The 21,555-nt window shown below is 53.5% G+C and overlaps 1 long non-coding RNA gene across 1 annotated transcript; it reads right to left on the bottom strand.

The window, feature by feature from the left end:
• Positions 1-1,928: 1,928 nt before the first annotated feature.
• On the bottom strand, positions 1,929-6,988 carry LOC141576142 (uncharacterized). The gene is made up of 3 exons (XR_012504371.1): positions 5,831-6,988; positions 4,161-5,666; positions 1,929-3,178 (listed from the first exon to the last, which is right to left on the bottom strand). It is a non-coding gene; the product is annotated as an uncharacterized LOC141576142 (long non-coding RNA).
• Positions 6,989-21,555: the final 14,567 nt, after the last annotated feature.

Genomic DNA, 21,555 nt, shown 5'->3' with positions numbered 1-21,555 from the left:
GAGTATTCCACACAACCTCACGTCTTCTGGCCGTGATGGCCGTGTGAGTGCCTCCCTCGGGTGGGTGTGCGCCGTGCGCAGACGGACAGGCGGACGCGCGCTCACGGAGTGCACTGCACAAGCACTTAGGCACCTCAGCCCGTAAGGCGGTGATTCCCGACGTGAGGCCCTCACATCCCCCAGTGCACTCCTGGGAGCCTGCGTCTCGGTCAGGGCCTCAGAACTGAAGCCAGTGCCCTGCTCCCTCAAGCCTGGGACCACAGGTATTCTATGAGCCTCTCTGAGCCTCAGTCTTCCATCTGTAAACTGGTGCTGTGCACCGAATTGTGTCCCCACCGCCACCAACCCCTTCCCGATGCAAATGCTGAAGCCCTGACCTGTGCGACGGTTTCGGGGGGGAGGCCTTTGGGACACGGTTAGGGTTGGATGAGGGTAGGGGTCTGGGGACCCCGTGATGGGATGAGTGTCCTTATAAGGAAAGGAAGAGACACCAGAGCCTCCTCTGTCTCCGCCACGTAGGGTGCCGTGTGGGTACAGCTGTCTGAGGCCGGGAGCTGACCATGCCGCGCCCTGTCCGGGGGCTTCCAGCCTCCGGAACTGAGAAATCAGCACCCACGGTGCCCGCGACAGCGGCCGGAGCTGGCGGAGACCCCCGGGGGTGGCTGGCTGTGCCTCGCTGGGTCCTGTGACCGTCGGGAGGGAAGTGACGAGGACGCGCCTGGTGAACCGCCAGGGCTCTGCACGCACAGCCGATCCTGCGAACTGTCATCTCCGGAGAACCGCTGCTTTCTGTCTTTGTCTTGTTTGAGGTGCATTCAGCCGCCTTCTGCCCCGACAACGTAAATGAGAACGCGGCCCAGCCTGGCCGCTGCCTGCAGGTTGTGGGGAGCGGGGGGCACCGCAGGCGGACTCAGGAGCACCTGGGGTCAGGGGTCAAGGCGCACTGGTGATGCGGGGGAGGGAGCCGTGAGGTCAGGGGCAAACGCCTGGGAAGCTGAGAGCAGCTCAGCACCGGGTCCAGAGAAGCGGTTCCCGTGCTCAGCACAGTCGCACTCGGAAGTTCCTTCACGATGGGGCTGGAAGCTGGAGTTTTACCCCTCGGGTGGGGAAGGTTTGTCCAGCAGCATCAGCCTCAAAGGCGGGCCCCGCACCGGCCCCTGCGAGGCCCTGAGAAGGGGCCTCACCACACGCTCACGACTTGTATGTTTGGGTGCGAGAAAATTTGCAAAGGAAGCTGTTTCCATGCATTTCTTGGGGACACTGCCTGTTTCCGCTCCAAAGCCCATTCTGCAATACGAGCAGCAGAGGTGGATGGCGAGCCCTCGGGGGGCTGCAGGAAGGGGGCTGTCCGCAGGGCTATAAGCGGCATGAGCGGGCACGCCATGTGGCTAGACGTCGTTCCCTGTACCGTTAGGCCGCTGCCAGCTGTTCCAAAGAGGAACGGCTTTTCAGAATCAATCCGGGGCCTCTCACCTGGGCCCAAGGATGAAGGACAGAGGCCACCCGGGGACAGGAAGTCCTCCCAGGGTGCCTCGCCCAGGGCATCTGCGGGAGGGGACGAGAAGCAAGGCCGAAACGTCCAGAAACAAGGCAGGCAGACGCTCAGCGTGTCCTACAAACGCACTGCGTTCAGAGCGAGGGCGATGACGCCTCCGTCTGAGACAGAGGAAAACCGCATCAGAAGTCCTGACAGAGAGACAAAATCTCACTGAGGGAAACACACCCCCAAACAGGCAAAGGATGTGTGCAAAACGTGATTATCACCTAGTTTTTTTGGTACTTAAAGCTCGTCAGATCTCTGAGAACAGTTTGTACAAGGATGGTTTCTGTACTGAGATATTCCTACCTTGGCTTGTTTAAAACTGAAGTGTAGTCAGTTGAAGCATAGTCACAGCGTCGTGTCTCAGTCACGCAGACACACACATAGATTCCTTTTCATGTCTTTCTTCGTTACAGGTTATTACAAGGTGTTGAATTTAGTTCCCTGTGCTACACAGAAGAAACTTGTTGTGTATCTATTTTATATATAACAGTGTGTATCTGCAACTCTCAAACTCCCAATTTATCCCTTCCCAACCCCTTCTCCCTGGTAACCATAAGTTTGTTTTCTATGTCTATGAGTCTCTTTCTGTTTTGTAAATAAGTTCGTCTTTTTTTTTAGATCCCACACATGGGTGATGTCATATGGTATTTTTCTTTCTCTTTCTGGCTTACTTCACTTAGAATGACATTGTCCAGGTCCATCCATGTTGCTGCAAATGGCATGATTTCACATTTTTTGTGGCTGAGTAGTATTCCATTGTATAAATACACCACAACTTCTTTATCCAGGCACCTGCCGACGGACCCTCACGGTGTTTCCACGTCTTGGCTGTTGTGACTGGTGCCGCTCACTGAAGCAGGACAAAACAAAGCATGAGGAGGTCTGGACCACGTGCCATGGGGTCAGGCATCGGCGCGGTGAACCTGGGTCCCCAGCTGCCTTGGGTCCCGCAGCTGCTGGTGAACGCAGTTGGCCAGGTTTTCAGCCTCCATTCTCTCACCTCTACACGATGATGCTGAAACTTCTTATATTAAATATCATCTAAATGTTCTCTATTTAAGGCTATTTATTTGCAGGTGTTGTACACACTCTGGGGAGGGCGTGGTGAGGAGAGGAGGAGAGGGAGGGAGGGCAGGTGGTGAGCGTTGTAGCCCCAGGTCCCAACTAGACTAAACAAAAGTAGACTTGCCTGAATTTGCCTGCAGCCCCTCCCCTGTGAAGCAGAAATAAACGAGGTAAATGGGCGAAAGGACAAAATCAGAAGGGCAGTCAAGGGAGTCCCACCACATCAACCATTAGCGAGGCCAGTTTCTTGGGTAAAAAAATCCCCCTGTGTCCCCAGATAAACCACATTTGGAAAATTCTTCAGAGAAATTATTAAGACTGCTCATTTCAGACTTTCTTTTTTTATGACATAATTCCTTAAAATAGGCTATTCCTTGACATTTATCAAACCTTGCAGGTTTCAGGAGACTTGGTGGGCAGATCCACATGGAAGTCCAGGGTTTGGGGTGCTGCGACCCTCTGGGGCCGGTGCCCGCTGGACGCCCTGGTGTTGGAAGCAGACGGAGCGGAGCGCCCTTCAAGGTTCACCGACATTAAATACACTCACACGAGGCGTCGCATTCTCTCCTCCTGCACCATGGAGAGAAAAATCATTCTGAACGTAATTTTACTTGAAACAGATGACGTGACAGCACCTCGCCTGGGAGCTCAGACTCGAAGCTGGACCCTGGCCCCGACTTCACGCGCAGGAGGCTGTGGCGGTGTCTGAGTGACCATGGCCCGGCAGCGTCCCCTCTGTGGTGAGGCACATGGTCATACTGCCCTGAGGGTCAGGTGCCCCCAGACACTCCAGCTGCTGAGAGCAGGACCCCGGCGCCGTGAGTCCTCCACGAATGCCTGTCAGGAATCAGCGCACTGGCTCATTCAGACACCCTACGGGAGGGCCGAGATGCCGGCTTTCTCTACAGGTAATCACGCAGAAAACCGGAGTATCAGTTTCCACACCCCCTGTTCTAAATAACGCAAGTGATTCACTGAGGAGAAAGAAACATTCATTTAAAGGGCAGTTTAAAACAAGATGAAACACCTGGGAATTAAGTGAAAAAGAAACATGGGGAGACCGCCGCCCCGAACTTCGCAGCAGGAAGACGGGCAGGGGGGCCCTGAGGGAGGCGTCCTGGTGGGAGGACGGGTGCCCCCAGCCTGGTCGCCACACTTGGCACAGCCTCCCGAGCAGGAGGCAGGGCGCTTACGCAAAGTTCACGCAGCAAAATAAAGTCAGAGCTGGTAAGCTCAGCACGGACAAGAGAGGGAGAGAGGGACCAGCCCTACCAGGTGACAAAACACGGCGTGAAGGCGATGAGTTAACCAGGCTGGCCTTCACGGGCAAATAGACCCACAGACTGATGAGAGGTGGGGGCCAGAATCCGGCAGCGCAGAGAGCCTCTCAGACCCGCGGGGGTGGACGCCGACCTCCTGGGGGCGGGTCAGCCCCTCGCCGCAGCCCTGGCAGGCGGGCCCCAGACCCCCAGGGTGCTGGCCCCACCGCAGAGGGGCGCTCCCAGCACAGCCCACGCCCACCCCACCTGCCCACCCGCAGCGTCTCCTGTACCTGAGCGGTGGTCAGACTTGCACGTCCAAGGCTGGCTCGCAGAATGTGGTTCACAGTGAGGATGGGCTCCGGGCAGCCCACCTCTGGGGTGATGTGGGGTCCTGGCTCGGAGGACGGCAGTGGCCGGACCACGTGCACGGTCAGCTGTCCTCCCTGAAGGAAAGAAGCATCTGTTCTGTATTTTAATTTGGTCTCTGATGAGCTGCAGAACCTGGATTTAGAAATCTTGGAAAAACTGTTTCCCGAGCTCCAGACGCTCTCTGTGTTGTGGATGTTCCTGGCTCCTGTGCCCAGCTTTCCTGGAATAGCGCTGAAGTGATCTCTCAGGTCTGCTGAAGCAAGACACAGGCCAGGCTGGAAAAGAGGGCCTTCAGAGAGTGTGGCCCCGAGGACGTAAGCTGTCACACAGAGTGACAGCACGTCGGTTTTCACTGAAGACAGAACTGGAGAGGGGCTGAGCTGGGATGAATCAGGAGTTTGCGATGAACAGACACCAACCACTATGTACAAGACAGGTAAACAACGAGGTCCTACTGTGCAGCGCAGGGGACTCTAGTCAATACCTTGCCGTCACCTATAATGAAGCAGAACATGAAGCGGAACACGCGTACGTGCATGTACAGCTGAAACACGGTGCTGTGCACCAGAAACTGATGCGACACTGTGAACTGACTATACTTGAAAGTAAAAAGAAATTAAAATAAAAAAAAAAACGGACAGAATGGTATTTCTGCAGTTTGTTTGTGCTCAGGAATGGCTGCCTTTCTAAAGACGTTTTTACCATGAAAAGCCTCTGAAAAGCATTTCCCCCCGATGCAGGTGTCTTAGTCGGCCGAGGCTGCCGTGACAAAGGGGCCTGGCGGGGCTGCGGAAGCCTCCGGAGCTCACGTTTCTCGTGGTTCTGGGGGCTGGAGGCCCCGGATCACGATGCTGACAGACTGGGAAGCCGGCGAGGGTTCCTGTCCTGGCTTACAGATGGCAGCCTCGGGGCTGCGTCCGCCCTTGGCGGGGAGGTGCGGGGAGCGCCCCAGCTTCTCCCTCCCCCCAGCAGGGCACTAACCCCACGACCTCCCCTCGGGACCTCATTCATCTAAACCCCACTGCCCCCCAGAGGCCCCACCTCCCAAACCGTCGCCCAGGGGTTAGGATTATGGACTGTGGGGCGTCAACCTTCGTCCCACAGCAGCAGCCGTGGGTCTGGGCGTGTATGTGCGCCCCTGTTTGCGGGAGATGGGACCACAGGCAGGAGGGTGGGGCGCAGACAGAACGCCAGCAGACCAGGCTGGGGTGTCCCAGAAGCAGCTGGAAGTGTGCCCCTGCTGGCTGGCAGCTGAAGGGCGCAGCCTGGGAACGCAGACCCTGGGGTGTGGGTGGTGCCACGGCCTTTCCAAAGCTGAAGGCGAGCCTGCCCCCGTGGGCGCGGGGGGTCTCCTCCGGGGGAGTGCAGCGTTCGCAGAGTGAGTCACGCCGGAGATTCCAGGCCAGGAGACGGGGCTTCGAGTAGGTCTGGGTGGGAACACAGTAAGCTGAGGGAGGAAACGCTTTCTTTGTCTGGACCGCAAGTTCTCAGGGTCCTGAGCGCTGAGTGGGGGGATGAACTGCAGGTATTTCTCCAGAGGAAGTGAGGCGGGTTCCTCTTCCCTCCGCGAGCAGGTCAGCTGCTGACTCACCCGTGTTCCCGAGGAGAACTCTCTGGACTTGAAAGGGATGGGGGTCTGAGCTCGGCCTCCCTCCTGCAGTTCTCCTCCCAGGTCCTTCCTGAGTGTTGTCAAAGCAGCGTCACCGCCCGCTTCCGTGGTCACACGAGAAGCGACGCTTCACTGGAGGGCGGAGAGGGAGAGGAAACGGGGCTCCGACTGCGGGGTCAGCGGGGCCGCCTGCACGGCCGAGACCAGCCCCTGGGCACCCTTGCCACCACAGCGGCCACGGCCAAGTGTCCAAAAGTCCACATCCCCAGACTCTAAAGACATCATGGATCAAACAGGAGAAACCCTTTCCGCGTCCTGGCCACGGGCACTTTGTTGTCGGGAGGACGCTGGCTCGGAGACAGCCGGGCACGCGCTGGTTAATAAGAGAAGAAAGCGAGCGAACAAAGTCCTTGATCAGACATCGGCCCCTCAGAGCCCCCTGCGTGAAGGCCGGACAGAGTCCGGCTGGTCTAATTGCAGAGCCGTCAGAGCCTTTCACACACACCTGCCCTCACGACGAAGCAGGCTGGAGCCCGGGAGTGGGGAAAGCAGTTTGTGCTCTGCAACATAAAGGAGGAAAGACGTTGAGTGTTACTCTGCAGAAGGCTGTGCAAAATGGTGGTCCAGAGAAAGGGCCAGAGCTGGATCCGTTAAAGGTGGGACGACCTCAAAAAAGCAGGGTGACCCAGGTTTAGGCTAAGCGGCGTTCACTGAGAAAGGAGGCAGCGTTGGGCTGACGTACCTGGGGGAGAAACGGCAAACGCAAGTGAGCGGGCGCAGCTCAGGAGCGGAAAGAGGACAGTCAGGGCTCGTCACAGCCCCAGCTTTGCTGCGGGTGCCAGGAACTCCCCGCCGGACGGATAAGGCGGTGATCAGGGACCGTCTTGTGCCAGTGGCGCCTCGGAGGTGGAAACGCCGACGCAGATCCGAGGACAGAGTAGAGTGCCTGTGTTTTTTATAACTGTGGGACGAGATCTTAGACAATTAACCAGATTTAACGTTGGGGCTTGGTTTGAATTTGGGGCCTTTTATGAGATGAAAAATCAGGACAACTTATGGAGTCTCTGGGCGTCTGTCCATCTTCTGGGAACCGTTCATGGCTCCAGCCTTGCAGACTGAGGGCTCAGTGACCCAAGGTGTGTGTCAGGTTGGCACGTGACTCACGACGCCCCTAACGCCATCCCCAGCCTCCTCCCGTCACTGGCCCGACTCTCACTGCCCCCTGGCCTTCGCCGGCCCACCCCGCTGGGAGCTCAGCACAGACAGAGGCTCCCGACCCAGAAACGGGTGTCAGCACAGTGCTTACTCAGCGTGGAAATTAACGGGCGAGTGAAATCGTTTGGTATCTGTTGAAAGTATTTTAAGAGGAATAAATAAAAACACCTCCAGAAATTTTTGTCTAAATGAGAAGTTCCTTCATCTAAGATCAACCCAGAAAGCAAATTCTTCCACTTGCTTTTGGTCTCGCCATTTCCAAATCACTCTAGCTGCAGCTTGGGATGCCAAACCCACATCAAAGCAGAGGAGGAAGGCGGAGGCCGGCAGGAAGCAGGAGGCAGCGCTGGGCCAGCTCCTCGCAGGGCCGGGAGCCTTTCTTGTTAACATTCACAGCATACTTCCCAGAGCAGACGCTCACTTAGAATATGGAGCCCAGACAGTGGAAAATGTAATAGATGTGCGCCGTCTGCCCTCGCTAGCAGCTGTAGGGCCGTCCCCGGCTTCCTCAGATTTGGAGGAGTCACTGGGCCACATGGGGGCTTTCTTTCCCGGGGCTCCGTGAGAAAAGGCCTGTCCAGGGTGAAGAAATCCACATGTTAAGGCTTGAAATCAGCGATGATTGTGTCTGTGGCCACATTCCCTTCAACATACAGTGCGAGCTGCCACAGAGTTACGCTCATTTAAAATGAACCAGAAGAGGTCTCTGTGTACGTACAGTTAGCCCCGATTTGTGCTGAAGGGCACGGGGGAGAAACGGCCTGTCCTTGGGGCCGAGGGCTGTGAAGTGACCACCACTATGAGCAAGTCTGAGCGCGAGGTCTGGACGGGCTGTGTCTGCAAAGAACCGCCAAGCCAGCCAGGGGAGGGTGCGCCGGGGCGGCAGGCCCTCCGCGTGGCCTCCTGCCTCGGGGTCCCTGCGGCCCCGCACACATGAACCTCAAGCCTGATGGATTCTTTGAGGAGCTTTTGACGAGACCGGAGACCGGAGCGTCGGGACGTGCCATCACCTTCAGGCAGCGTGGAGAGCGGGACGATAGAAGTAACCCAGCAAACCCGTGTGGAGTAAAGGCTCCCTGGCGGGTGCCAGCCTCGCACATCTCCCCTGCCCATCCAGTTCCGACTCAGTCCACCGGAGGTTCTCCCGGCAGCTGACCACACGGGCCTTCCTTGGCTCTGAGATCTCTAGAGACTCAGAGATGAGCAAATCAAACCCCAGGCTGTGGGCACTGCGGGGCTGGCCGTGAGCACATCCACGAGTGCATTGACGTGCCCTGCGGCGCCCGGCGGGTGGGGGTTCTCCTGACTCCTCGCAGGCACTGCCCTTAGGACGGGGCAATGGCCCTGAGTCTCAGGCCGTGGCCGGTGATTTCCCCGGCGCGGCCCGGCTCCCGCCCCTGCTGTCGGGGAGACCGGCAGGAAGGGTTCGAGCATCGCGGGGGCTGGCGGGGAAGGCTGGCCCGGTCACCCCAGGCGTTCCCCACCCCTCTTCCTCACACAGCCCCCCCCCACGCCTGCGAACCTGCATGCGCCCCGACTGCCCAGCTTCCCATAGGCAGTGGTGAGGAGGTGCCTTCTCATTGTCTCAGGTGACACCCCTCTGCCTGCGTTCTAGGCTGAGCACACAGGACGCCTGTATCTGGGGAAGCAGTGACGCCCTGCGCCTTCACCCTGTCGGGGCCCTGTTTTCTCCTTGTCGACGCAGGAGCATTCTTGCGGTTACACACGCTGAAGCCATTTGGTCTTTCCCTGCCTTTCGCCTTTAGCTCTGCTCACGCCCTGCACCAGCTGAGGGGCCGAGCCCGGGGCTGGCCGCTGCGTGCGGGGCGCGCCCTCACAGCAGGAGTCGGGCCGCATGGACTCACGTCGTACCCCAGATTCACCACCTGGCCCCCAAAAGCGAGTTTTTCCAGCGTTTTTGATAACGATGATTGCACGTCGAAATTGATACATTGGACTCAATGAAACAGACTATGAAAATGGACGTCACTGGTCTGTCTCTGCTTCCTCAGATGTGGCTTCTGGGAGACGCACGATTACGCGTGGGGCAGTTTACGTTCCACGGGGCAGCGCTGACCTCGACCCCGAGCTCTGGTGCCACAGACCAAACACCTTCGTCTTCCTCTCCAGCCTGGGGGGTCAGTTCCGGCGTCTCTGGGGACCCGAGGCTGACGGCCTGGGGGCCTCTCCAGCCCCCGGGGGATCGGATGTCGCTCAGCCTTGGCAGAAAGGAAACTTCTCAAACGACCAGCAAACTTCTGTCCTTCTCAAAACCTGTTTGTTGTGTGTTGAGCATCTGTCCACGTCGAATGACTCACGGAGGCCTCGTAAACAAACGCTGGACAGAAGTGGGGGCCGGGGTGCCCGGGGGTGGGGGGTGTCCTGAGCACATCCGGGGGGGAGCCTGGCCTGGCCTAGAGAGGCGAGAAGTCTTCCTTTCAAGTCCAAATCCAGAGAGTGGGTGGGGGTCAGGTTGGAGTAAAGGGGGGGCCAGTCCCGCAGCAAAGGTCTGTGCCCGACAGGCCAGCCACGTCCAGGCAACTGGACGACGGCCGGTCGGCCAGGTGGTCCCTCTGGCGTGCTCGCTGCCTTGGGCAAGAGAAAGGCTCCCTCACGTTGGGACATGCCGGGCACGGGGCACGCCGGGCGGCGTGAGTGGCGTCACCTGTGATGTGTCTGGGGGAGAATTTGTATTCCAAGCGGAAGCCAAGCTCGCAGTGGCTTTGATTTCTTCACGCGTTCATAAAAGTGTAGCTCAGAAGAAAAAATTCCTATGTCGCGAACACTGAGAGGAATGAGCTCTTAAATTTATTTTTTAAAAAGGTTGTTTTACTTTGGAGAAGGAATTACACGGAACATTTTGTTTTTTAAGCTGTTGCCATAACATTTAAGTAGCGTTATAAACAGCAAAAGTGGCAAGGATTTCAAAGGCAATGGGAAAATAGAAAATGGATATTTTAAGAGTCTATTTTATTTTAAAATGAATTTATTTGCTTTTTTTTTTGCCTTGTGTCCCCCTTCACCGGTTTCTCTCACCCCGCCCGTGGCCCCACCTTGGCAGGCAACCAGCAGTCTGCTATCTGCATCTGGAGGCTCACTTTAGATCCCACGTGTAAGAGAGAGCGTGCCGTGTTTGTCTTTCTGCGTCCAACCTGTTTCGCTCAGCACAGTGCCCTCAAGGTCCAGCCACGTGTCTCGGATGGCAGGATTTCACTCCTCTTCAAGGCTGGGTAATATTCCGCTATGTATATGACCCGAACCTTACCTAATCAGCTCCCCACCTCCCGAGTCTCAGTGTCTCGGTTTTGCAGCTTGCCCCTGGGCTGGCGCCGTCACATCTGCAAGCAGTGACAGCCTTACTTCTTCCTTTCCAACTTGGATTCCTTTTATTTCTTTTTCTTCTCTGGTTGCTGTGGCCAGGACTTCCAAAACTATGCTGAGTGGGAGCGGTGAGAGTGGGCAGCCTTGTCTGATTCCTGATTCCTCAGCTCTTCCCCGTCGAGTCTGATGTTGGTCTGTCATGGATGGCCTTTGCTGTGCGGCGTCACGCTCCCTCTGTGCCCACTTTGTGAAGAACTTCTGTCATAAATGGGTGTTGGATTTGGCTTTTTCTGCATCTGTGGAGACGACCACGTGGTTCTATCCTTCAGTTTGTTAATGCGACGTGTGTGTCGCACTGACTGATTTGTGAATGTTGAATCTCTCTCGTGTCCCTGGAATAAACTCCCCTCGATCACAGCGTGTGATCCTTTCAGTGTATTGTTGCATTCGGTTTGCTGGTTTTTTCCTGGAGGATTTTTGCATCTGCTGTAAACACTTGAGTACAGATTTTTGTCTGAAAATAGTCCGTTCCTCTTGAGTAAATTTTGAGAGAGATTGCTGGGTCATACTGTAAGTATATGTTTGCTTTTGTAAGTAACTCCCAGATAATTTTTCACAGTGACTTATGGAATTACGAGGAATGATGATCACTTCAATCAGAGTCTCTCAAAGGCTCAGCCAGTGTGTGCACGTCCCCCGGGGCCCAGGCCGGTCCTCCCTGCTGAGACCGAGGCCCAGAGGAAGGAAGCCCCACATGGAGGGGAAGCTAATCACCTCTCTCTCCAAAGTCTCATTACAAAAAGTATTTGCTGGAATAATTCACAGAAAAACAAAAAAGCAAAACACAAAAACCCTGCAGGTCCTGAGAGGGGACCGATGGGGCTCCCGGCAGAGTACGCTGCTGACTCACGTGGCTGGGGTCCGAGGGACGTGGTCACCACCCCAGCGGATGCCTGAAGGCTGAGACCCTCACGGCTGGTGTTAGCCTGAAGTACCTGCTGGGCCTGTCTGCTCACGTGTGGGAGCGCAGCAGCAACACGGGAGATGTGGGCTGGCATCTCCTCTGTGGGCGCGTTCTTTTTCTTGTTCAGAATGATGAAGTGTAGGTATCTCGCCTCTGAAAACAGATACGTTGTTGGTAAGGAAGTGCGTTTGGCGGGTGGCGGAAGGCTGCTGGGGCGGTGAGCACGCCTGCTCGGGAGCTCCGGCTGCAGGGAGGGCAGGCCCAGACTCGGACACTCGGGGCTTTCTGGGGGCGCAGTGGCTCCTCCCAGGCCGCTGTGTGAGTGTCCCCGTGGCCCCCACTCCCGCTGGCAAGGAGCCTGCACGTCTAGAATTTTCTGTAAATGAAATCAGGCGGCGTGTTCCCTGTTTGGCTGCCTTCCCTCATAATGCAGAAGTATTTTGAGATTCAGCCCAAAGCTGCATGTGTCGATATTTTATTCCTTTTCCTGAAGACGTCATTCCAAGCGAAGTGAGCTGCAAAGAGAACGAAAAATACCAGATGATATCACTCATTTGTGGAATCTTAAGAAAAGAAAAATGAGCTTACTTAAAAACCAGAAAGAGACTCACAGACGTAGAAAACAAACTGACGGCCACCAGTGGGTAAGGGGGGTGGGGAGGGATAAATTGGGAGTTCAAGGTTTGCAGACACTAACTACTGTGTATGAAACAGATAAACAGCACGTTTTCTGCTGCGCAGCTCAGGGAACTGCAGTACCTCGCAGGAGCTCGAATGGAAAAGAACATGGAAAGGAATCTGTGTGCACACGTACCACTGAAACACGACGACGTGCGCCAGAAACTGACACAGCGCTGTAAACTGACGGTGCTTCAGTAAAAAAAAAAAAGAATGCAAAATAAAATAAAACAAAAGACAAACGATACTTTCCTCGTTGCTGAGTTTCCTCTGTGCCAGGGGTGTACGTGCAGCTTGTTTCTCCAGTCGCCGTCGATGGGCATTTCGGTTGTTTCTCGAAAGTCTGGAGCTATTACGAAACAAAGACGCCAGAGACATCTGTGTGCAGGTCCTCAGACGTGCGCAGGCTCCATTCCCCGGGCAAAACCTCAAAGCCTAGGCTGCGTCAGGGGCTGTTCATTAGCACTGTGGGAAACGGGCAAGCTTCTCAAAGGCGGTTGCACCGTTCACACCCCAGGTGTGGGATGAGGGTCCCTGCTCCACATCCCTGTCCACGCGAGGTCCGGACCACCCTTCCGTGCCGGGTGTCCTGCAGGTGTGCAGCGTGACTCGACTCGCTGTGGGTCCTGCTGGCCCCACCGAAATGGCCGACCGTGTCCCCAGCATTTCCATGTGCTTTTTCACCACCCATTTGTCTGCTTCGGTGAAGTGCACATTCGGCCATTTTTAAATTTTATTAGTATTGAGCTCCTTGCCCTAGATCTGGTTTATACTTTCTCCTAGTCTGTGACTTATTTTTTCATTCGTGAAACCATATGCTCCAAAGAGAAGTTCATTTTGATGAAGACCAGTTAATGACTTTGTTTCTTTAACAGCTCAGGCGTTGGTGGCATCCTGAGAAATCTCAGCCTAAGCCGAAGTCACAAAGAGTCTCTCCTAAGTTTCTTGACATTTCGTGGTTGTATGTTTTACATCTACGTCTATGATCAGTTCTGAGTTAATGTTGGCATATTATGCAAAAGAACATGTTTATTTTGTGTGCATAGACACTAGCTTGTTCTCGCCTGTTTGTTGAAAAGTTAGTAAATTCTCTCTCCTCTGAGCTGCGTGATCACCTCAGTGAAAAGCAATCGGCCATTCTTCTGGTGGTCTGTTTCCACACTCTCTGTTCCAGTCCATTGACCTCTTTTTCTATCTTTATGTTGATAATATACACTCTTTTTGTAATATTTATTACCTTTGAAATTAAAAAAATGTTTTTTCTTTTTTAAAAATCGAAGTACAGTCAGTTACAATGTGTCAATTATGGTGCACAGCATGATGTCCGAGCCATGCAAATACAAACATATATTTGTTTTCATATTCTTTTTCATTAAAGGTTAACACAAGATACTGAATATAGCTCCCTGTGCTATACAGAAGAAATTTGTTTTTTATCTATTTTTTTATATAGTGGTTATCATATGCAAATCTCATACTCCCAAATTTATCTGTTCCCACCCTCGTTCCCCGGTTACCAAAAGATTGTTTACTATGTCTGTGAGTCTGTTTCTGTTTTGTAGATGAATTTGTAGTGTCCTTTCTTTTTTTTTTTTTTTTTCAGATCCACATACGAGTGATATCAGATGGTATCTTTCTTTCTCTTTCTGGCTTACTTCAGTTAGAATGATGATCTCCAGGTCCATCCATATTGCTACAAATGGCATTATTTTATTCTTTTTTATGGCTGAGTAGTATTCCGTTGTATAAATACACCACAGCTTCTTTATCCAGTCATCTGTTGATGGACATTTGGGCTGTTTCCATAGCTTGGCTGTTGTAAACAGTGCTGCTGTGAACACTGGGGTGCAGGTGTCTTTTCACATTAGAGTTTCCCCCGGATACATGCCCAGGAGTGGGGTTGCTGGGTCCTAGGTTAGGTCTCTTTTATCATATACTTTTTTTTTTAACTTTTTTTTATTGAGTTATAGTCATTTTCGTATACTCTTGATTACTGTAGAATAAATCAAGGTGTGAACACATGAGAAAAAAAAAAGAGAAGGAGTGAAGCCAGAATAGTGTGAGTTCCCCAGCCTTGATCGTCTCTTGCCAAGTCTCCCTTTTTTCTAGGTTCTTTACCCTTGCATGTGAATTTTAGAATCAGCTTTTCAATGTCTACGGAAAACTCTGCTGGGGTCCTGGCTGGGATCCCACAGAAGCTGCGGGTGAACTGGTGGAGAACGGACAGACCGGCACTGCTGGGTTTTCCAGGAAATGCACGCGGCACAGCTCTCCACTGAGTTAGGGCTGCTTTAGTCTCCCAAGCGCTGATTGGAAGTCATCGTGTGCACTCGCAGAGCTGGCCGAGGACGAGTCCACCTTGACGAGCGCCCCCTGTGCACCTGAGGGAAAAGCACGCCTTCTGTCGCTGGTCAGTGACGTGTCCTACAAATGTCAATCGTGCTTGACTCGTTGATTCACAAAGCGCTGCTGTTAATCATGTCCTGCACTTCTTCTCCAGTCTCACTGACTTTTTGTCTTTTTACATCAATTATTGGATAAATGCTGTTGAAATCTCCAAACATATTTGTGACTTTACCTACTTCTCTTTGTAGAGAATTCTTTTTGCCTCATCTATTAAGAAATTCTGTTATTTGGCCCGTAAAAACTTACTAAGATTTTTATAATTTTTTATTCAGTGACACCACTATTAATATGAAATTTTCCTCTTTATAATATTTATAAAGAAACTTACCCTGAATGGTTTCCAACTTTTCTTTTGATTGAGGTTAGGTAAAGCCTCTCCACTTTCTAACTCTTAGATAATTTGCATTTTTATCTTTAAAGTGGATTTTATGTTGGCAGCCTAGAGTTGAGTCTTGCTTTTTTTATCCAATCTGACAATCACTATCTTTTTAAAACTTTTAAAAATTTTGTAATAAAGAAAATATTTTACTTTATTTTATTTTAATAAAGAAAAAAATTATCTCATAGGTTCACAGGCTGTTGTAATAAAAATTCATGCAGAGAGAGCTCATGTCCCCGTCACGCACTTTCCCCCAAATGTAACACCTTGGGAGCCTGTGACAAAATATCGCAACCACAGCTGTGAGACTGAGGCAGTCAAAATACAGATTACTTTCAAGTTTTATCCTCAGAAGGGGACGAGTGTGAGAGGTCACCTTCCAAAGGCCTCGCCTGCTGGCACCGTCGCAGGCGGGGCAGGATTCCAACACAGGAATCCTGGGGCCAAGCTCGCAGTGAGGGCCGGGGAGGGACAGCTGTCTTTCCCCACTGGGGACAACGGTTACTGAACCATTTACTTAATACAGTGGTAACGGTATTATTTCACGTGCCTTCTTTATCAAGGCGAGAGCGTTCACTTCCGTTCCTAACTTGCTACGTTAGTGTCACGAGTCCGTGTCGGCTTCTGCCAGGTGCTTTTTGGCGTCAGTCAGTCTGATCGTGTGGCGCTGCTTCCTGTGAACAGGGCGCTGCTTCACAAGCACTGGTGTGTGCAGACCGACCCGGCTGCCCTGCCTGGGACAAGCCCCACGTGGCCCTAGCGCGCCATTCCTTCTGCGTGCTGCTGACCTCTAAGCGCTGGCGTTTGGCTAAGGGTTCCCGGCATTCGCGCTCTCGCACTTGTGTGTGTGGGACGCTAGTCTCGTTTCCTCGTGTGCTGTCTTTGGTCTTGTTAGCGGTAACAGCTCCATGGTACTTCTCTTCTTTCTGGAGCACGGTGTGGAGAACGGACCTCAGCTCTTACGTGAGCACTGGGTAGGAGGCGTCGGTGAAACCACTGGGCCTGGCGGCTTCTGGAGGGAGGGATGAAGGTGCCTTCTCCCCAAAGAACTTCTTTCAGCGTTTTCCGCAGGTTACGTCTACTGGAGTGAATTCCCTAAGGTTTTGTTTGCCCGGGAGCACCTTACTTCTCTTAGGTTTGGGAGGATCACGCCACTGGGTGTAGAGGCCCGGGTTGCTGGGCTGGTCGGCTTGCTCGGTGCTCCACCCCACTCTTCTCGCCGGCTTGGTTCTTGATGGGAAGCCCTGCGTGACTGAGTCTCAGGTTTGTCTGTGTTTCCCCCTCAGGCTTTCTCTCACGATTTTCTCTTTGCGCTGGTTTCCTGCAGTTCGAAGCTGATATTCTGAGGTGCAGCTGTGTGTTGTGTTTTCTCCGAGCCACCTAGATCGGTGTTTGGGTGTCTGTCATTGATTTTGGAAAATGTGCCCCCATTACTCAAATATTTCCTCTGTATCTTTCCCTCTTCTCTGGGATTCCAATAACCCATAGAGTCAACCTTTCGAATTACCCTGCCGTGTTCTGTTCTTGGATACTGTGTTCTGTTTCTTGCTTAATTCTCAGAATTCAGCTTGCAGAGTTTCTGTTTGCACATCCTCAGGTGGACAGGTGCTCCCCGGCCCGTGCAGTCTCGGGGTGGGTCCGTCCAAGGCGTTCTCCGCGTGAGTGCCGTGCTCTCGGAGGCCAGCATGCCCTCCAGGCCCTCAGAGCTCCCGCCTCTCCATGGCCGTGGCTCATCTGCTTTCGCACGTTGTCTGTTTTCCCTCTAGAGCCCTCAGCATGGCCACGCTTACTCTGAATTCCTCGTCTGGTAACTCCAAACTCTGCCCGTCTGAGTTTGAGTCTGATGCTTGTTCTATCTCTTCAGACTGAGTTTTTTCTTCTTGTCCTCTTGCCTGCTTTGGAAATGTGTTTGTTAAAACCTAGACATCGTATGTCGGCAATAGGGACCGGGGAAGTGGGATTCTGGAGTGAGGCTTCAGTCCCTCCGTCAGGAGAGGGGCTGAGTTACCATCCGCTGCGCCTGCCGGCGTCAGAGCCTCCGTTTTCTCCAGTGTCCCTGATTTTCTCACTGGGGCCGCTGCAAGGCTTCCCTTAAACCGTCTCCTTAAGCAGAGCCCGAGCCTTGCCGCCTCTCCCCTGAGGCCCGTGGTTGTGGCGTCGCAGCGGAGCCCCGTGGGCGTGGCGGCCAGGGGTGGGAGGGAGGACCTGCTCCGCGATCTTCCAACTCTCCCTCTTCCACTGCTTTTGTGTCCCTGGATGTGGCCTTCACAAGCTGCCCTCAGTCTCCTTTTCTCTCAGATGAGTCAGAGAGACGGAGGGGCTGACGTTAGGCTGTGAGTCTTTACGCAGGTCTGATGGAACGGTGTCACCCTTTCCTGTGTGACGGAGGACGCCCGGGGGGCCTCCGGACGGTCACCTGGCCCATCTTCCCGCCAGAAGCAGGAGGGGTCTGTTTTTCTGGGCTCTTCATCACGAGAGCCTGGTGGGGTCCTTGGAGGTAAAACCGCTGGAACCTCAAGTCTCTGATGGGCCAAGAAAGGTCATTGTTCTCAGTTTGTTCAGCTCTGTGTGTGTGTGTGTGTGTGTGTCAGGCACACGAGTGGCAAGTTCCAAGCTCTTTATACGTTGGAGTTGAAAGGTTCTTAAACACTTTGATGGTTCCGTTTCATCATCTTTGCAGACTCAGCAGCTGCGACTCTGCTGTGTCACTGTGCTGTGGTGTGGTGGTCGTAGGGTCTGCGGTACACGTCTTCTTGGGGGAGGGTGTCGCTCAACGGTGGAGCACGTGCTTAGCATGCACGAGGCCCTGGGTTCAAGCCCCAGTCCCTCCACTGAAAAATAAACATAGTAAACCTCTTCACCTGTAGCCCACGGAGGCATCCCGCTACCTCCTGCGGAGGGAAGGACTCACCCTGGCGTGCGCCCCGGCCTTGGCGCTGTCACCGTGCTGGACTGTATTTCCACCTTTGGGATACACTGCACGGTAAGTTCTCGCTGCCTGTGCCCAGTCAGCTGTCTCCCGAAGGGAACACACCCCAAGGGGAGCGTCTCCGCAGCCGCACCTGTCTTGTCTCCAGCGCGTTTGTATCTTGTCTGAAGACACAGCTTCCCCCTGCACGGAGCGCTTTCTCGCTCACCGCGTCTGCTCCTCGTGGGGTCCTGCTTGGATGCGTCGAACGCCATCTTTATGTCCCGTGTCCCTCGAAGCTATTTCCACGGCTGAATACGCTCTCTGCGTTACCGGACTAGTCTCGTCTCTCGGCGTCTCGGAGCTGTTTTCCCTTGGACTTGAGCACGCTCGGTGTTTGCTGAGAAGTCGCTCTGACGAGCTGCGTGTCCATCGCTGGAGAAGTTGAGTCATCTCCCTCTTTGCTCCTCTGTACCCAAAATTCCACTTTTTTCTCTCTCTCTCTTTTTTTTTTTTTTTTTTGTCTACTCTTGAGATGTTCTCTTTGTCACCTGTTCTTGAGCAATTGGGTAGCGATACACCTGCGTCAGTTTCCTTCATTTTTCTCGTGCTGGAAACCTTTGCGCCTCCAGGATCTGCGGGTTCAGATTTGGGGAAACTGGATCATTGTTTCCTCACATGATCTTCCCGGCCCTCCCTTGGACACCTCAGTCACATGTATATTTGGCTGAGAGAAATTGTCTCCTAGTTCACGGAGGCTCTGTTCCCTTCCTTTTTCTCAGTATTTTTAATCTCCTTTTAAACTTTAAATAATTTTGTGTTCGTTTCTTAGGGCTGCTGTGCCCGAGGGCCGCAGGCTGGCTGGCTTAGGAGAGGAGAGACAGGCTGTCTCATTTCCAGAGGCCGGAAGCCCGGAGTCCAGGTGTTGCCGGAGCCAGGCCCCCCCCCCCACCCTCGAGGCTCCGGGGAAGGCTCTGTCTTCTGCCCTCCAGCCTCTGGTGCCGCTGGCAACTGGCGATCTCCAGGTCCACCCGTGTTGCTGCAAACGACGTTATTTTACTCTTTTTGAATATTTTATCTGTTCTTTTTACTTCTTCCAGGTGGAAAGGGTAATCTAGGCCCTGTTATTTCATCCTGACCAGAAACAAGCTCCCTGAAGTGTCCTAAGCAGGGATGCAGAGCCAGAGTCGCATCTCTACTCTGGGAAAGCCACCTGTCACAGAAGTGTGACGGGCAGGTGGGACGGTGAATTAGTAGCAGCAAAGAGAAAAACTCGGCCACTTTTGCAGTCCCTTGGGGAGAGAGCGGGAGTTTAAGGAGCAGGTGGGTTGCCTAGGCAGGGGGGAGGGACAGAGAGGAGGACCAGGCTAGAACGATGCTCACAGAGCCAGCTAGGGCGGGAGAGCGGAGGCAGTGCAGAGTCCAGGGGAGTCCCACGCACGGCAGGTGTTGTCCCACAGAGGGGAGCCCACTGGCCCCGCCAGGAGGGACAGCTTTGGGGGCAGCCCCCGAGGAAGGCTCTGCGGACATTGATCTGAGGTGTCCCTGGGATGTCGCGGAGGAGGGGCTGTGTGCGGGCGGTGGGGACACACTGGGAGTTCCGTCTGGTCTGAGGATGCGGCCCCGGCAGTGGGGTGCTGCTCATGCCTGGGGGTGTAGAAAGAGAACTCACCAGTCGCTCAGAGTGTGCACGCGGGGAAACGGGGTGCAGGGACCGAACTAGCATCACGGGGCGGCGGGGCCCCAAGAAGTGAGTCCTGCCAGCACAGCGCTCGGGGGACGTAACCACCCAGAAGTACGCCCGGCGTGATGAACAAAGGGTATACCCCCAGGAACCATTACTACGTCATGTCCGGAAGCATCACGGACGTCCATGAACTCAGGTAATTTTCATGAGGGACTCTGTTTCAAAGTCAATGAGAAAGGCGGCTCTCAGCCACAGCAGGGGGTGTCATGGGAACAGGTTCCATTCTGCAAGGCGCGAGGTGTGGGCCGGCCGCGCGCTGGTGACAACAGAAGGGGCCAGGTCGGAGTCGCACGTCCGCTCTCAGAGCTCAGCTGTCATTCCGCGCGTGACCTTGGGGAGCAGACAGCCTCCACCGCCGTCTTAGATCGGGACGCTGAGAGTCGGACCCTGTTTATATCCTGAGTAGGTGATGGAACCAAGCCCAGTGAAGCCCAAAGTGCTGGTTTTCCCGCTGGACCAGGCTGTGCCCCAGCTCTGCTTCCACGCAATCCTGTCCTTCTTCAGGGGAGCGACCACAGCCGTCCTGTATCAGATCCTAAAGGCACAACCCAGGGAAGAAATCGGAATTTCTCTCCCTTGTTTTTGGATGACAACAGCACGATTTAGATTGGGTGATGTGATCATCCTGGGAGGCAGATGGCCCCCAAATCTCTGCGGTTGAATATTATTATCATTATTTTTAAATTAACTAACCCAGATCGCCAGTTCTTTGACACTCAGTTCAAGGGAAATAAGAATTCTGCTGGGAAAAAAAAAGCCAGCATATGTGATTTCAGTTCCACATAAAGGAAAGTGAGGCTTAAGTTAAATGAAGAAAAGGTGTTGTCCTCAAACAGCCGTTTGGCAACAGCTTGAAAAAGAACTTTCATGATGATCTGAGTCACTGAACACACCTTTTGCGATACAAGATAACTGAGCTGATAAATGAGATTATGTAATACTAATTTGCTTGGTCCTGTGTGACATATCACGTGTGCTCTCCACCCTTCTCCTTAAAAAAAAAAAAAACAAGAATAGGAGCTTTGCGAAAGAAAAAAAATCATAACTGACCTAGGAGCTGTGCCCTTAAATGGATGTCATGGGGCCTTGTCCTGAACTGCAAAGTGTACCGTTTCGCACAAGCAGTCCCTGAATGGCCGTGGCTTGTCGAGTCACCCAACGGAACGTTCTCAGCTGGCTCAGAGGGCCGTCAGATGCTCTCTTACCCTTTGGTCTTTCATAAAGTCTCAAGTAGGGGTGGGGGTTGGAGGGGCCGCCAGAGCCCTGTGCATTAAACCGCGACTCAGAGTTTGCCTCAGTTACTGCAGCACAGTGTTCTCCACTCCTGATGGGTCTAAATAGCGATGTAATTTGCTTTGGGGGTTGCGTTACATACCAGTGTAATTTAGAGGCGAGCACGGTGAGATGTTCAAGAATGCGCAGAGGAAGCAGTAGGGGTAGTGTTGCAAGACTGAAGTAGAGCTGAAGACATCCCGTAAGGCATGCTGCTTAACCTACTCTCCACACCTCCGCTTATACGCTTCCAAGAAGACAAAGATGGACCCAGAGAAGCGTGTATTTAACACAGGCCAGCGACGTCAGAGGACTGGAGCCTGGTACACTCCTGACTCAGTCCTGTCCTCCAGGCAACACCTTTCAGCTCCACAGCAGAGGAGGAGATCCCTCCGGACGGCTCGCTCAGCCCTGCCTAGCCTACGTCACGCTCCTCGGTGAGCCGTGATTGCTTTTGGCGTGGGGTGAGAGATGATGGTAATTTATGTGTCAATTTGACCAGGCCAGTGTTTAGTCACTTGTTCAAATACCAGTCCAGATGTTGCTGTGAAGGTGTCTTTCAGGTGTAATTAGCATTGAGCTCAGTAGACGCTGAGTGAAATAGATCACCTTTAATGATGTGGGTGGGCCTTGTCTAATCAGTTGAAGGCCTTAAGAGCAAAGACTGAGGTTTCTCAAAAAAGAAGGAATTCTACCTAATGCAGCACAGAAGCCCTCCCTCCATGTCCAGCCTGCCAGCCTGCTTCATGGGGTTCAGACTTGCTATCCCCACAATCCTGTGAGCCAGTTCCTCAAAATAAACATCTCTCTTTTCATC

The sequence above is a fragment of the Camelus bactrianus genome, chromosome 36, assembly GCF_048773025.1.
Source record: "Camelus bactrianus isolate YW-2024 breed Bactrian camel chromosome 36, ASM4877302v1, whole genome shotgun sequence".
NCBI lineage: Eukaryota > Metazoa > Chordata > Mammalia > Artiodactyla > Camelidae > Camelus > Camelus bactrianus.
Note: the sequence above shows the minus strand (reverse complement) of the source record. Positions and strands in the feature narration are given on the sequence as shown.